Source organism: Leptinotarsa decemlineata, unplaced genomic scaffold (assembly GCF_025532065.1).
Source record: "Leptinotarsa decemlineata unplaced genomic scaffold, Ldec_3_MD MMD2_tig00000010_RagTag_RagTag, whole genome shotgun sequence".
NCBI classification, from domain to species: domain Eukaryota; kingdom Metazoa; phylum Arthropoda; class Insecta; order Coleoptera; family Chrysomelidae; genus Leptinotarsa; species Leptinotarsa decemlineata.
Window position 1 is genome coordinate 77,776 of NW_027412538.1, and position 14,522 is coordinate 92,297.

At 35.0% G+C, this 14,522-nt stretch overlaps 1 long non-coding RNA gene across 1 annotated transcript; it reads right to left on the reverse strand.

Annotated features, from left to right (window-relative positions):
• Positions 1-3,391: 3,391 nt before the first annotated feature.
• On the reverse strand, positions 3,392-4,713 carry LOC141480775 (uncharacterized). Its single transcript, XR_012464548.1, has 2 exons — positions 4,394-4,713; positions 3,392-4,334 (listed from the first exon to the last, which is right to left on the reverse strand). It is a non-coding gene; the product is annotated as an uncharacterized lncRNA (long non-coding RNA).
• Between the last annotated feature and the right edge of the window lie 9,809 nt (positions 4,714-14,522).

Genomic DNA, 14,522 nt, shown 5'->3' on the forward strand with positions numbered 1-14,522 from the left:
GTACCATCAGGATGTTTCACCTTCTCATACTTACAGGAACATAGGGCTTTACTTAATAGAATTTTCAATGGATGAAGGTTGGTCAATGATGTACCTACATATATGCATTCAAAGCTATTCATACCGATTGAATAAATTGATTTTTAATGAAACTTTTTAGAATGAATATATTCCTCATTTATTATTCATCCACCAGAAATCATGTCAAAATGAAAGTTTCATAGCCTGTAGTTTCATGAAATATAAAGTATATATATAAAGTATACACTATTGGGTGTAGTAATGAATATTACTGGAGTTTCATCCCAACACCAAACTGTTAATGGTTTCATATTAATTTTACAATGTTGCCTTATCTAATAGTCAGGTATATTTGATAAATGAAATATTATGTCAACAAGCTATATAGTATACTGTTAGGTCTTGATCCACCATCGTTATTCATGATATTCTTATGTTTACTTATTTCTACACTACCATAGGCATCCAGATGCCTGTTGTTGTTAACTTGTCTAACAAATCTCAATGAACTAATGTCTAAGGAATAGTTTTGTTGCAAAATATGATGGGCGACTGCTGATTTTTCTGGTCTCCCATATTTTAGGTGTGCTGAGTGTTCTTTATATCTTATTTTAATAGATCTTTTAGTCTGTCTATAATATTTTGCATATCGGAGGCCCCATACTTAATTACGTATATCCCAGACTTTTTCGAATTCTCGACTTTGTCTTTTGGATTCTTAAGAGGCTCTGTAGTGTATGACTACTCAGCTCCTTGAAAATCTTTCCAAAGTTCTTCGTGTATTGCTGGTATGGAACTGCGATATATTTATCTTGGTTTTCGTCGTTTCCAAAAGTCGAGATTCCGTTCATTCTTAACCTAAACTTTTTCTTCCTTATATTATCATCTACAACACCACTCGACGTCTTTTAGGAAATTCAAAGGACAGAGTCGAGAATTTGTAAAAATCTGGAATTCACGAAATTAAATGTTAAGGACTGCGATGCGAAATATTAGGAACCCTTAGAACACCTAAAATATGAAAGACCGGAAGAATCAGCAGTCGCACATCATATTTTGCGACAAAACCATTCCATAGACTTTAGTTCATTAAGATTAGTTAGACAAGTTAACAATAGGCATCTAGATGCCTAAGAGAGTGTAGAAATGAGTAAACATAATGATATTATGAATAACGATGGTGGCTATTTTCAGTTACCAGATTTACCTGACTAGTAGATGAGAAAACATTGTAAAATTAGTTCAAGACAATTGAGACCCAGGTTTATATGGTAAAAATAAGGACAACATTATATGTATATTTAGTTCAATCTTCCTCTTGAAGATGATCACTTGGTGATCGAAACAAGTGTCTAGGTGATAAAAATAACGGTTAGGTGTTTGAACGAGGTGAAATGAGCACCAATGACGACGCCCCAAAGAGGCTGTTACCAACGAAAACGTAAACGAAATCCACAAATTAATTTTGCATGACCGCAAAATGAAATTGATATCAAAAGAACGTGTTCTGAGCAGTGTTTGAAGCTGTTTCACCACAAAAAAAAACAAAATTTATGCGTCGATATGTGACAATGGATGAAACATGGCTCCATCATTTCACACCAAAATCAAAACGATCATCATCTGAGAGGACTGCACGTGTTGAACCGACTCCAAAGATTTCAAAGACGTGGCAGTGAGCTGGCATGGTTATAATGGTATCAGGATTTTGGAATGCGCATGGTGTAATATTCATCGACTATCTTAAAAATGGGTGTTTGAATGACGAAATCGCGAAGAAACGACCTTATTTGAAGAAACAAAGTGCTGTTTCATCAAGATGATGCACCGTGTCACAAGTCAATAGAAACGAAGCTAAAATTACATGAATTGGGTTTTGAATTGCTTTCACATTTATCATATTCTCCAGATCTGACCCCAGTGACTTTTTTCTGTTCTCAGACCTCAAGAGAATGCTCACTGGAGAGAAATTTGGCGCCAGTGAAGAGGTGATCTTCGAAAATGAAGCCTATTTTGAGATGAATCATACTATAAAAATATTATTGAACAATTGTATAACCGCTGTAATCGTTATATCGCCCCCCAAAAGCAACTTTAATAACTAATGAAATCAAATTTCATAATTTTTTTTTCATTGTTAACCTACGAACTTTTCAGCCAATTGTTATAATTGTAACGGTATTAGAACTCTGAGAGGAGAATATTGTCATCCAAGGAAATATTTTAATCAATACATTACGAGGAGAACTGTAAGATTATCTGACATGTTTTTCTTATGATGGAATAACCATAGGTATAATTTTGTTATTGTAACTTCATTACGGAGTTCATTGGCTGAATTCATAACTTTTTGACTCAAAGGAAGTCCTTTTTCTCTCCTCGAAATACAGTTCTCATTATCAAATCGAGTACTTACTTCTGAAGAATTGGAAATTGTTAGAAACTCGAAATTCCGTTATGGTAATAATCCTGCGAAGTGAGTCGATTCTCAAGTTGAATTGATTATTTCTTCTAGTCACTCACGATATTTCATTTACTGTATCAATTTCCTCAAGATTATTTCTAGAATCAAGTATGTTTTCAACATGTTTTGCAGTCTGATTCGTTCGAAGTTTGTTGTTATTCACTTATTAAATCAAAGTCGTTCATTTCGAGACAGAAAGGTGATAACCTCCAATTATTTTTAATGTGTTTGATTGTGGGGTATACGAAGGTTCAGTCATTAGTGGCAGTATCAATCTACGCTTTTAATCCTTTCAGCTTATTAGTGATGATTTTTGTTTTCCCATTTTCTATGAATATTTTTTGCTACTGTATTTTCTATAGTTACATGTCTTGTTTCATTTTTTATAAAATTGTATTCTTTGTTCGATTCATTAATCACTTTTCATCAGCAGCCCATTGATTTTTTTTGCCAATAAATTCAAACACACTATTGGGTTGTTTTGTCATGAACAATTGAAGAGAGAATAGTTTTCATTGGAAAAGTATATTGGAAATCATTTCGAGAAAAATTTCACTATTGAGTGTTGGGTGAAAGTGTCTTCATAGCTGAAGTGAATATCGTTAGATATGAACACTGCAGTAGTTCAAAAAAAGTTGAAGCGTGAAAATTTATTGTTGCTGCATTTGTTCCATCCATGTTTTATTTTTATACTATAGCTAACCCTGCGCACTTCGTTCCGCCTGAAAGGCAATAAAAAAGCACACTTTTGATTTCATTATTTTAATTTTCTTATTTCTGACCGGGATATTATAAGCTTATATCGTCATAGTTACGCTATCAATAAAGAGGGTCATAACTCCCTTGGGACATTATAGATATTATAATTCCCTCTACCTTTCACAAGTAAAAATAAATAGAAATGAAAACTGAACCATATTTTATTTATTCACGTCATTACAAATAATAAATGTACAATTTTGAAATGTTCCCTGAAAATTACTTCCGCCACTGGAAACAATTTCTTCTTTTGTATGGCTGGAGCTTCTGTTCACTACAGTCGAGGTACCTGCCTCTTCTGATGACAAAGTAGACAACACACGCGCCATTTTATTTCTCAATTCGATGCTATCCTCCAAATACCCCTCCGCCACCGTGGAACTTTTCCAACCTCCGTGTCTTTTTTAAGTTAGTCATAGTTGCTCCTGCATTGGCTAGAGCAGTAGCAGAAGTGCGACGAAGGCAATGTCCCGTATAGGAAGATGAGTTTGGCAATCCTAAATACATTGCGATTTTGCTGGGGATTTTCCCAAACATGTTTTTTCCAATTGGCTGAGATGTACATTTATTTTGTCGGAAGCTCAAAAAAAATCGTTCAATACCTTTAGGACGCAAAGACATATAAAGTCTTAATAAAGGCAAAGCGGAGAACTCTTTTTCATCCACAACTGTAAATTTCTTCGATACACCAGTTTTACTTTCCGGTACGTTCACTACCATAACGGAATCCCGGTCCTCTATATCCGATATCTTCATATTCAAAAGTTCCTGACTTCTGCATCCTCCAAAATAACCCATAATCAAAACAACCTATAACAAAAAAAAAGGAAATAAATACACACAAAAAGGAAAATAAGAAAAAAATTACCTTATGCAATAAATGAATATCATTAGGAGCGTCCTTTAGGAATCTGATAACATCTTTAGGAGATAAAACAGCAGACTTTTTCGGCTTATAACTCTTACTCTTCCGTTTCAAAAAAGCCTGTAGTTCATTGAACTTGGTGATATCTCGTTTCTCATGTATAGTCACCATTGATTTTAGCATTGACCATTTAGTCCATAAAGAATTCGGACTATACGTTTCTGACTGAAACGAATAAACACAATTACTACCAAATCTACCGAAAAACATTGAAAATTCCTTACCAGTTCTTGAAAATATGCCAGAAATACAGTTTCAGTGACATCTTTTGGCATAACATTTTTCCGTGTCATCCAGTCCAGATATATCTTGTATTCTTTTTGGTATACGGCTTCACTTTTCGATGGAATTAATGATTCTCTTGCTTGTTCAGCTTTTTTCAAAATATCCTCCATTATATTTGGGGTAGAAAACACGTTTTCACCGCAAACACAGCTTGATAACAAAGTCATGTTTATAAACAAGTAACATAGCAACAACCTAGCAACAAGAAAACTCTACTATAATCAACGGTACCTGATTCAAATATACCGGGAAGGTAATGAATTGGTACAAAATGAACAAAATTTTATTGAAATCGGTCAGAAATAAAATTATCTATGTACCACGGGAATTAATGAGCCTTAATAACCTCAGGCAATTGCTGTCCCTCGGGCCAGAGGCCCTCGGGACGCAAACTTTGCCATCGGTAATTAAGGCCCTCCTAATTCCCTTGATACATAAATAACTATTATTATTCATGTATTTCAGTTATTCTTTATTAGGTTGCAGTGTTCAGTTAAGCACCTTGTGATACACGACATTTTTTGTTTTATTATTAGGCGTAAGTATAAACAACGCAAATGGTCTTCCGACCCGTGAACATGCCACATATAATTGACCATGTGAAAAACATTGATTTTCCAGATTCAGACCACAAACTTTCGAGGATTGGCCTTGTGATTTGTTAATGGTCATGGCGAATGCAAGACTAATTGGAAATTTAAGTCTTTTAAGCTCAAACGGCATATCGATTGGGATCATCGGGATCCTTGGAATGAGAACTTCCTCACGTTCGAATTTTCCTTTGAGTATCGTCGCGTGAATCACATTGTTTATCAATTTACTTACCACCAAACGTGTACCGTTGCAAAGTTTTGGTGAGTTTATGTTTCGAAGCATGAGTACTACGGAGCCAACCTTCAGGCGTAAATTGTGCGGTGGTAAGCCAGGCACATCCAAGGAGTTTAAAAATTCAATTGGATAGTTGTTGGCTGCATCTTCATTTGTTACACACTCGACTATTACCGACTATTACTCGACTATTACCGATAGTTTGGTTAAGTGCTTCTATTGCACGTTTGTGCGCCATTGTGCATTCGTTCCATACGATGATTTTCGATGCTGATAAAACTTTGGCCATTGCGGAGTTTTTTTAAATATTACATGTTGGTTCTTCAATAGTTTGAAGATTTAACAGCAATTTTAATGCTGAATCAGCCGTCCGGCATCCTTCTAACAGTGTGGCTGTTATTCCAGAAGAAGTAACTACAAGCGCAATGTTGGATCTCGCACGAACAGTAGCTAAAACTAATGACATCAGGAATGTCTTACCAGTTCCACCAGGGGCATCCAGGAAATATAAACCACCATTTCCCTCATCAATTGCCTTCATTAACTATTCATTAACCATTGACAAAATTATGTTTAGCTGTCATTTCTCTTTTTTTGTTATTCCATGTCAGATGCGTTTTCGCTATACCACGTTTTATAGTGAATTCTTGGTGACTCCACGGAAACGCTGTCGAAAGGGATAAAAATTATCCCATGTCCCTCTCCTTGTTCTAAGCTACCGAGTAGACTCGGCCCCGATTGAGCCAGACAGACAGCCGGAGCGAGACAGACAGCCAGGCATCCAAACATGGCGTGGTGTACCAGTGACGAACAGTGACGTCACCAGCCAGGCTTACAACTAAATTGTCACGCGAGACAGGTTGTCAGGCATCCAATAGAGCGGCGAACCATTGTCACGCGCAGAGCGTGCATTATAGTGGCGGGAGATTTGATCTGTGGAATAATTCAGAATAAGCGGGTAGGTAATACGTTATAAAAAAAGTTTTGTTGAGAAGTTGAACGCGGGACGTTTGGTATCGTACCTAAGGTACCTGGTCAATTATGATCACCTGAAGCATATTACCTCACATCTACATCAATAATAATTATTTCTCAGTTTTTTTTAAAAAAAACAAGTTTAATAATGGTGATCTATTCAAATCCAGTTGGTCATTCTCATTAACATGTTTGAATTTTCAAGTTTATCAATTTTCATTGTTTCCAAATGATTCACTTTATTTTCTATGTGCAAATTTTCGAACTCTTCGATAAAGATATGTTTTTCTCCTAGAAGATGATTTGAATATGTTGAATTTGTTTTCTTATTTACATGACATGATGTTCCTGGATTCGATTCCTAAATGTTCTGCCAGTTTGACCAATATATACCTTAGGGCACGTTCCACACTTGAAATTATATACTACTGATTTCTCAAATTTGAATGTTTTGTCTTTATTATTTTTAACTAACTTTCCCAACGTATTACTTGTTCTATATGCAATTTTAATATCTCCTTTCCTCAAAAATGAAGCCACGTTTTCTGTTGGTTGTCTAAAATGCGTTAAAACTCTATAATTTTGATTATCTACCTTATCAATAGGAAATCAGGAAAATATAAATTAAAGTGTGGAACGTGCGCTAAGGTATATATATTGGACAAACAGGCAAAACATTCAGGAATCGAATCCGGGACATTCATACGAGCTATGTAAATAAGAAAACAAATTCAACATATTCAAATCATCTTCTAGAAGAAAATCATATCTTCAACGAAGAGTTCAAAATTCTGTACATAGAAAACAAAGGTTTGAAACTGAATCATTTGGAAGCAAAGAAAATCAATAAACTTAAAAATTCAAACATTCTAATGAATGACCAACTGGATTTGAATAGATCACCATTATTGAACTTGTTTTCTTTAAACCCCAGAAAGAATTATTATTGATGTAAATGTGAGGCAATGTGCTTCAGGTGATCATAATTGAACAGGTACCTTAGGTAGAGGTTTAGGTAATTTTTTTGGGGTAGTCTCAATTATGGTTATCTGTAGTATATAAATATTAGTGTAAGAAACAACTTGAAGTATTCAAATCACTTGACAAAGCTACTATGCTAGCGAAACATGTTGTGATGTATTTTCCAAATAAAGTTTGTGAAGATCTCATCGTTAGGTGTAATTTTTGAAATTACTATGGATCTTCATCAAGTAACGGCCGAATCAATCAGAAAATTATTTTTATATAGAGAAAGTCGGGAATTCATTTTCTGGTTCAGAAATCTCTTTCGCTTCACACATTCAAATACGAAATTTTTTATGAAAAAGAAATAAGGTGCTCGAGAAATAAAGTGGTACACAGAAAGTCGATAAGTTTTGAATGACAACGCTCGCGCTGATCGCCCCAGCACACCAACAGCCGATGAAAATGTTGAGGAAGTGAAAAAAATGGTTGTGAGAAGCAATACGAAATAAACGTTTGGTGCTGTGAAAAAAACCATTCATGGATTTTGCATTACAAGAATGCACTTGCTCACTCGTCATTGCTTGTTCGTAATTTCTATCAAAAAACAAAACCGCAATCATGCCTCAGCCACTGTATTCACCAGATTTGGCCCCCTGCGACTTCATCCTGTTCCCAAAATTGGATAGACTCACTAATGAAGGTTTTTTTGACGACTGATGAAATGAAAACCGAATCGGAGAAAGATCTCAAGGACATATCAAAAATGCATATCAGAACTGCTTAGAAGATAGGAGAAAGTGTAAATTATCTAAGGCACTAAGGGAGAAATTGATGAGTAAATATACATTTTTTTGAAAAACGAAAATTCACCCTACTTTTTGGACAGACAGCGTATTGTTGACAATTGCAGATAGCTGGAGCTAAAATTTATCAGATAATCCACCAGCAGTATATGCACTATAAAGATGCACTGCCATGCATCTTTAATTTAGATCCTCGGTTCATCCTGTCGACAGACTCTACGGAGTTTCGACTATGGAGACGTGGCGTTGATAATTTCCATGTTTTTGAAGTTACAAATTTCATTTCATTCATTCTTCTCAACTGAACTGTCCACTCAACTCTCTGCAACACACATTGACAGCCATTCTCTACTGATGGTGTATAAATATTCAGAAAATACAATTTGAGTTCGCTCATCTAGCATCGCTAATTTTACGAAAAATGTTGGCGAACCGCATTGCAGAGATGAATATAGTCTCGCAGCATATTTATCAAAATCTTCCAGTTAACAGAAATACAAAAGTGGGAAGATGAACCGCTTTTACTGGATCGCTAGATCCGGAGTTCTCTTTCTTTTTCATTGCAAAAATACCTGGAATGAATGAGAAGATACAATATTTTTGAAATATGAATTGTTATATCATTTGGATTATATTTCCGAAAAGTAGGTCTAATAAAATGAGAGTATTTACACGTTGCGTTGTTACAAACTTGAATAGGGATGTCTTACGATCTAGACAATGTTAGGTAATCCCTTCAGAAGTTCTCGAAACGGAATATCTTCTCAATCAAAAATAACTATATAGATTACTTCAACTTACGAACGAAAGCTAGAAGAAGTAAGAATGTACATTAAAACGGAGATAAATAAGTAGTGGTTTAAGTGCGTCATTGATATTGGTTTTACTCTCAGATAAGTTTGTAGAATTATATTGAATTTACTTCAGAGTATTTATCTTGATGAAGAACTTGATGATCATTTCAAAGAGGAAGATATCTCCCTGATATATGAGCGAAAATTTTTGATTAATATTTTCGACGGGGTAAGGGCCTCAATTTTCAACTTGGAAAACACAAAAGATTTTACAACAGTATTATTATGATGAAAAAATCATTCAACAAAAAATGATAAAAATTTCTTTTACTTTAGAGATAACCGAAGGTGTATGCATTATAGGTGAAACGATTATAGAACAGGAAAAATTGATGAAAAAATTTATTTTAAAGACAAAAATGAAGATGATGCCTATATCGATGAATTAACAAAATACCCCAGGTACTCATTATCCATTTGATGAAAAATGCATTTTGCAATAGGTCGCAAGCCCAAGGCATCGCTGAATTGTTGACGGACATTTGATAGGTATGATTTCTATAGTCTCGGAGTAGAAAATGGCCTCAGGCTGTTAGTTATAGTTAATGCACATGAAAATGTTTAAGAAGGGTGTTGACATTTGCTGATAGTCTTTGTACGGCTACCATAAGTGTGTAAAAATTGATGACATTTGAAAACACATGAGGACACAAGAAACTGTTATAGGAGTCCCCCAAGGCACAGTTCTGGGCCAATTTTATTCAACATATATGTTAATGGACTGTATTCAATCAGGATCAGAGGTAAAATGTTGGGCTTGGCAGATGACACAGCCATTTTTACAAGGCAAATAGCTGGAAGCGACTGGAACATGTAGTTAAATCGGATCTGGTTTTGATTAAAAATTGGCTCGAACATCGGATATTGACAGTGAATCTGGAGAAAACTCACTATATATCTTTCAGTTGCAATATATACAGCAAACCTTGTTTTTCACAACTGAAAATTGATCAATATGTAATACTTTCCGAAATTAAAGTGAAATACTTAGGAGTAATAATAGATTCACATCTCGAATGGAATTCTCATGTTCTGTATATTTGTAACACGTTGCCTTGCATACTTTTTGAATTAAAATTTTTAGTAAAAATATTTACGAACTCTAACCTCAAAATTTTGTTCTATGCACTTGTAGCGAGCTATGGAATTGTTTGTTGGGGAGGAACCTACCATAAGCACCTTCGCCCTCTTGAGGTGCTCCAAAACAAGTTCATGAAATTAATATTGTCCAAACTGTTTCATTATTCATCTGAAACTCTGTTCAACGAAGCAAAAGTTTTTGATATTCGCCTGCTCTTTTATTATAATATTATCATCCATTATCATAAGAACACAAATTTCTCTCTACCGACTCACTTGCAAAACACCCGCAGAAAAAATGATCACAAAAATCAATTTTCCAACACTCTTATACTTACCTGGCTCCGAAACTGTGTAATACGAGTTCTATTAAAAAAATTAAAATTCAATGTATGGTAGTGCAATGAAATTGTTGAATTGACCTAAATAATGTTAAGAATATTAAGAGTTATTAGCAACTATTCGATGTATTATTTTTTCTCTTCTCTATTATTCTCATGATAGTAATTAAGTATGTTTATAATCATTTTCTTATACTCACTGTTTAATTTTTGGGAGGGGTGAAAGATAGCCTCTGGCTAACCCTTTTCCTTTTATGTATGAATGTATTTTTATGCACAATAAACGATATTATTATTATAATTATCATTATTATTATTATTATTTTCCACCGTAGTGTGCGCTGGTAAGGCCCTATCCCCCGAAGCTCCGATACATTCGGGAGGGCGCGCTAGCATTATCAACCAATGACCACTCCCCACACCGTGGGGTAAGTGATCATTGTGTCCGAGAATCATGTGCCCTGAGCAAGCGCAGTGAGCCAAGAATGACAGCTTTCTGCATCTGTGCGGCTAAGAGTTCTGCCTTAGTGCGGCAAGCCGGTATGATTTTAAGATTCGAAAGTAGAGAGGACATCATTCCACCAAGGACTCCAATAATCAGAACAACCATCTTGACAGAGTGTCTGTAGTGTAGAGTGTATAGAGTCTGCGGAGTTCGAAGAGCAAATCTCGATATTTCATCCGTTTTTCCTCCTCTTTTCTGACGATATTCATCTCGCCAGAAGCTGAAAACTCCACGACAAATATCGTCTTGGTCTGGTGGTCGAGAATGACTACATCAGGTTTATTAGCTTGTATGAGCCTGAAGGTGGGGAATGAATAGTTCCAATAAATTCGACACTTCTCGTTCTCCACCACGGATTCAATATCCCCCGGAGCGTAGGGCAACACCGGTGTCTCGTCAATACCGTAAGAGTGCCGTAGATGGTAGTATAGCACTCTTAGGGCCGCGTTATGTCGATGGATATAGGCCGAGACCGCATATGCTGGACATGCTGATAGCAAGTGCATTAGGGTTTCGGGCGCATCGCGGCAGGCCCTGCACCTTGTGTCAGGAACCTCTATACCCATCATGTTACTACTGTAGACTAAGGTGTTGAAGACACCATCCTGGCAAGCCATGATGAACCTCTCAGTTTCCGACTTCAGCCCACTCGACCTGAGAAAAGCGAAGGTCAAGCGCTTTGATAAGCCAAGGTCTCCAATGTTATTGAAGAAGACCCCATGCATTGGCTTATCCTTGTATTTCCGCAGAAGTAAGGTGATCTCTGCGGCTTTTATCTGAGCTTTTTGCTGAACAGGTTCCAACTCGGTGACAGAGTTGTGGTCACCTCGTTCAGTGTCGAAAACTATACCGAGTTCATCAGCTGCTCGGGCAGCTGCCCTAAAGAGAAATGCTCCAATTCCTGCTCTCTCATGGTCACGGACCATGCAGAGAAGGGGATCCGAACTCCTGACGACTTTACAGGCTGTATCCAGCACCATTCTGTCATGTAGACACTCCAAACTCAAAAGTCCACGGCCTCCCTGTTGTCGGGGGAAGTACAACCGTGAAACGGACGATTTGGGATGCAAACTCCTATTGAGATGCATAATTTTTCGGGTCTTTACGTCGAGTTGATACAGCTCCTCCCGAGTCCACTTCACTACTCCAAACGAGTAGAGTAAGATTGGAACGGCAAGCATATTTGTTGCAGCATCTTTGTTCTTCCCCGACAGTTCCGATGACCAGATCTATGACAATTATTATTATTTTTATTATTATTATTCCTGAGGAGATTCGTACTTTCCGAACAATTCACTTGTTAAAAAAAAATTAGGACTATCTATTTTTTCTCAACCTAGGATAGTAGTTTCCGACTTTGTTGACTGAAAAAATACTTCAATTCAATGTACATGATTAGGTATTATCATTTCAATTAGGACACCACACACTACATCGTTTTATTTATATTATATATTTTATTGTGTTCCAATTATTGTGCCATTTTCTTTTACTAGTATATAGGTATATATTATTCTTCCCCGGAGCACCAATTAATTTTTATTGCTGTTTTATAATTTCACAAATTAAGGTTCTTTATTCACATTGTATTTTACGTTGTGTAACTGAAATTATCACTAGCGATATTTATATCTTGAACTCTTTTATATCCGTTTTACTATCATTAATGTTATAGGTTCAACTTTATATCTATATATCATATCTGTGTTTTAATAAATTCTTGAAATTGCATTGTTCCTTTTGTACGAAGCAAGTGTTTATGCACACATCGTCATTTTTCTTTATTCAACTATTACTATTATTGTTATGTTGTGTGAAACCTTTCAAATGAATGAATAAAGTTATTATTATTATTATTATAAGTTCAGATTTTAATCATAACATACGAATGAATGGGTGAGGAAAATGGGAAAAATTTTCATATACCTAAAGGAGATGCAAAACAGATAAATTTCTATTTTGATAATTTAGTTTTATTTCAAAAATAGTCATTTATAATTGAAGGGGTTATATTTTTAGGAGTGATTAATTTTTAGGAAAGAAAATTTTTGGCTTTCTACTACTCCATCCATCCGTGACATTAAAAATCGTAATTCATGAATAAACTGTGTGTATTTTCTATAATGTTATCCAATTTGGTACTGAAGAGCCTTGGGGCAAGTGTCTTAAGGCGAAACATCGGTGTATACCAGTGAGGGTGACAGTGTTCCATGTAAGTGCAATTTATTATCATTCATTTAAAGTAGAATTCATGTGAATGTTATCTGATTTGTATTCCACAACGAATGTTTGAAATACAAACTGAGTAGAGAAAAGTATCTTCTGTATAATTCAGTGTTCATATAGAAGTATTTGTTTCGAAATATTTTTTTTTCTTTCGTGTAATTCAAAGTTTATATGAAAGTAGCTGTTTCAGGAGGACTTTCTTTCAGTTTGTGTCTGAAAGTTACTTCTTTGCATGATCTACACATCCATCTATAGAGTTACTCAATTCAGAATTGATTACTTCCTTCCTTTCCTTGGAAGATTCCCTCATCCTTGTTTTTTTTTTGGTATCAAGATGGAGTAGTAGAAAGCCAAAAACTTTTTTTCATAAAAGGGTAATTTATTTTGTTTATTGGACATATGGTATATGAACTTCAAATCAAATTTCTTCCCTAGAATAGAAGTTCAAAATGATGCATTCCTGTACGGTTCATCTCACTTTTACCGCTTCATATACCAAACAATTCGTCTAAATTACCGGCATGTCCCATTTTTCAATCGTTCGGTAAAAAACGCCGTAAGTAGTCGAAATCGATGTCTACATTTGTATAAATAGTAGGCACAAGTTTTTCTGACAGATTACCTACTCACATAGGTTACTATTTTCAAGATTTCAAAATCTTCGAATCTACCATCTTTAACTGACGGCATTTGGCGAAAATCCACTTAGTACTTAGTCATATCAAATAACCTCCTAAAAATTCAGCATGGAGTTGCTGTCTTCAAACAATACCGCAACATTCCAGTCATATTTCCTTAATGATACATAATTACTATTATTTCAATATATTTTCTTAAACTTCTGAAATTGTCATTTTCGTGACATGGAAATTTCATAAACTGTATGAAAAATCATATTTTATCGGTTAGCGTATTGTTGACTGGTGTTTTGGAAAATAAATATTTTTATGAACATTTTCAATGGATCCAAAGAGCTGTTAGATTCAGAATACATTCCACAATTATCGTGTAGCTTGTCCCAACATAGTTCCCTTTTCGTTTCCTAAAAAAAATCTTCAGAAAATATCGGGAAGTTGTGTTATGGCTTCATCACATATTCATACATCTAATGCAAGCCACCTAGAAAAAATAGTTGGAATTTTCAGTTTTTTTCATGATTTTATTTTTATATATAATATGTTGTCAATTTTGTAATGGTGAAGTTACTTAAAAAAATGAAAAATATTTTTAATACAAGTGCTTGATTTCATTCAGATATACGTGAGTAACATAGGCAAATACGTTCATAAATCATGGATCAATAATCAATATACATTTTTCGAGTTTTTGTCATCTTTGTGACAATTTTAATGATCTAAGTTGAATATATTAATACTTTCAAAGTGAGATTTTTTGAATATTTCATAGAAAACCTTCTTTCTCAGATTATAAACAGATGAGTTCGTATATTTCTTCATAGTTGTTTTTGGGTGAATCATTTTCATATTCAT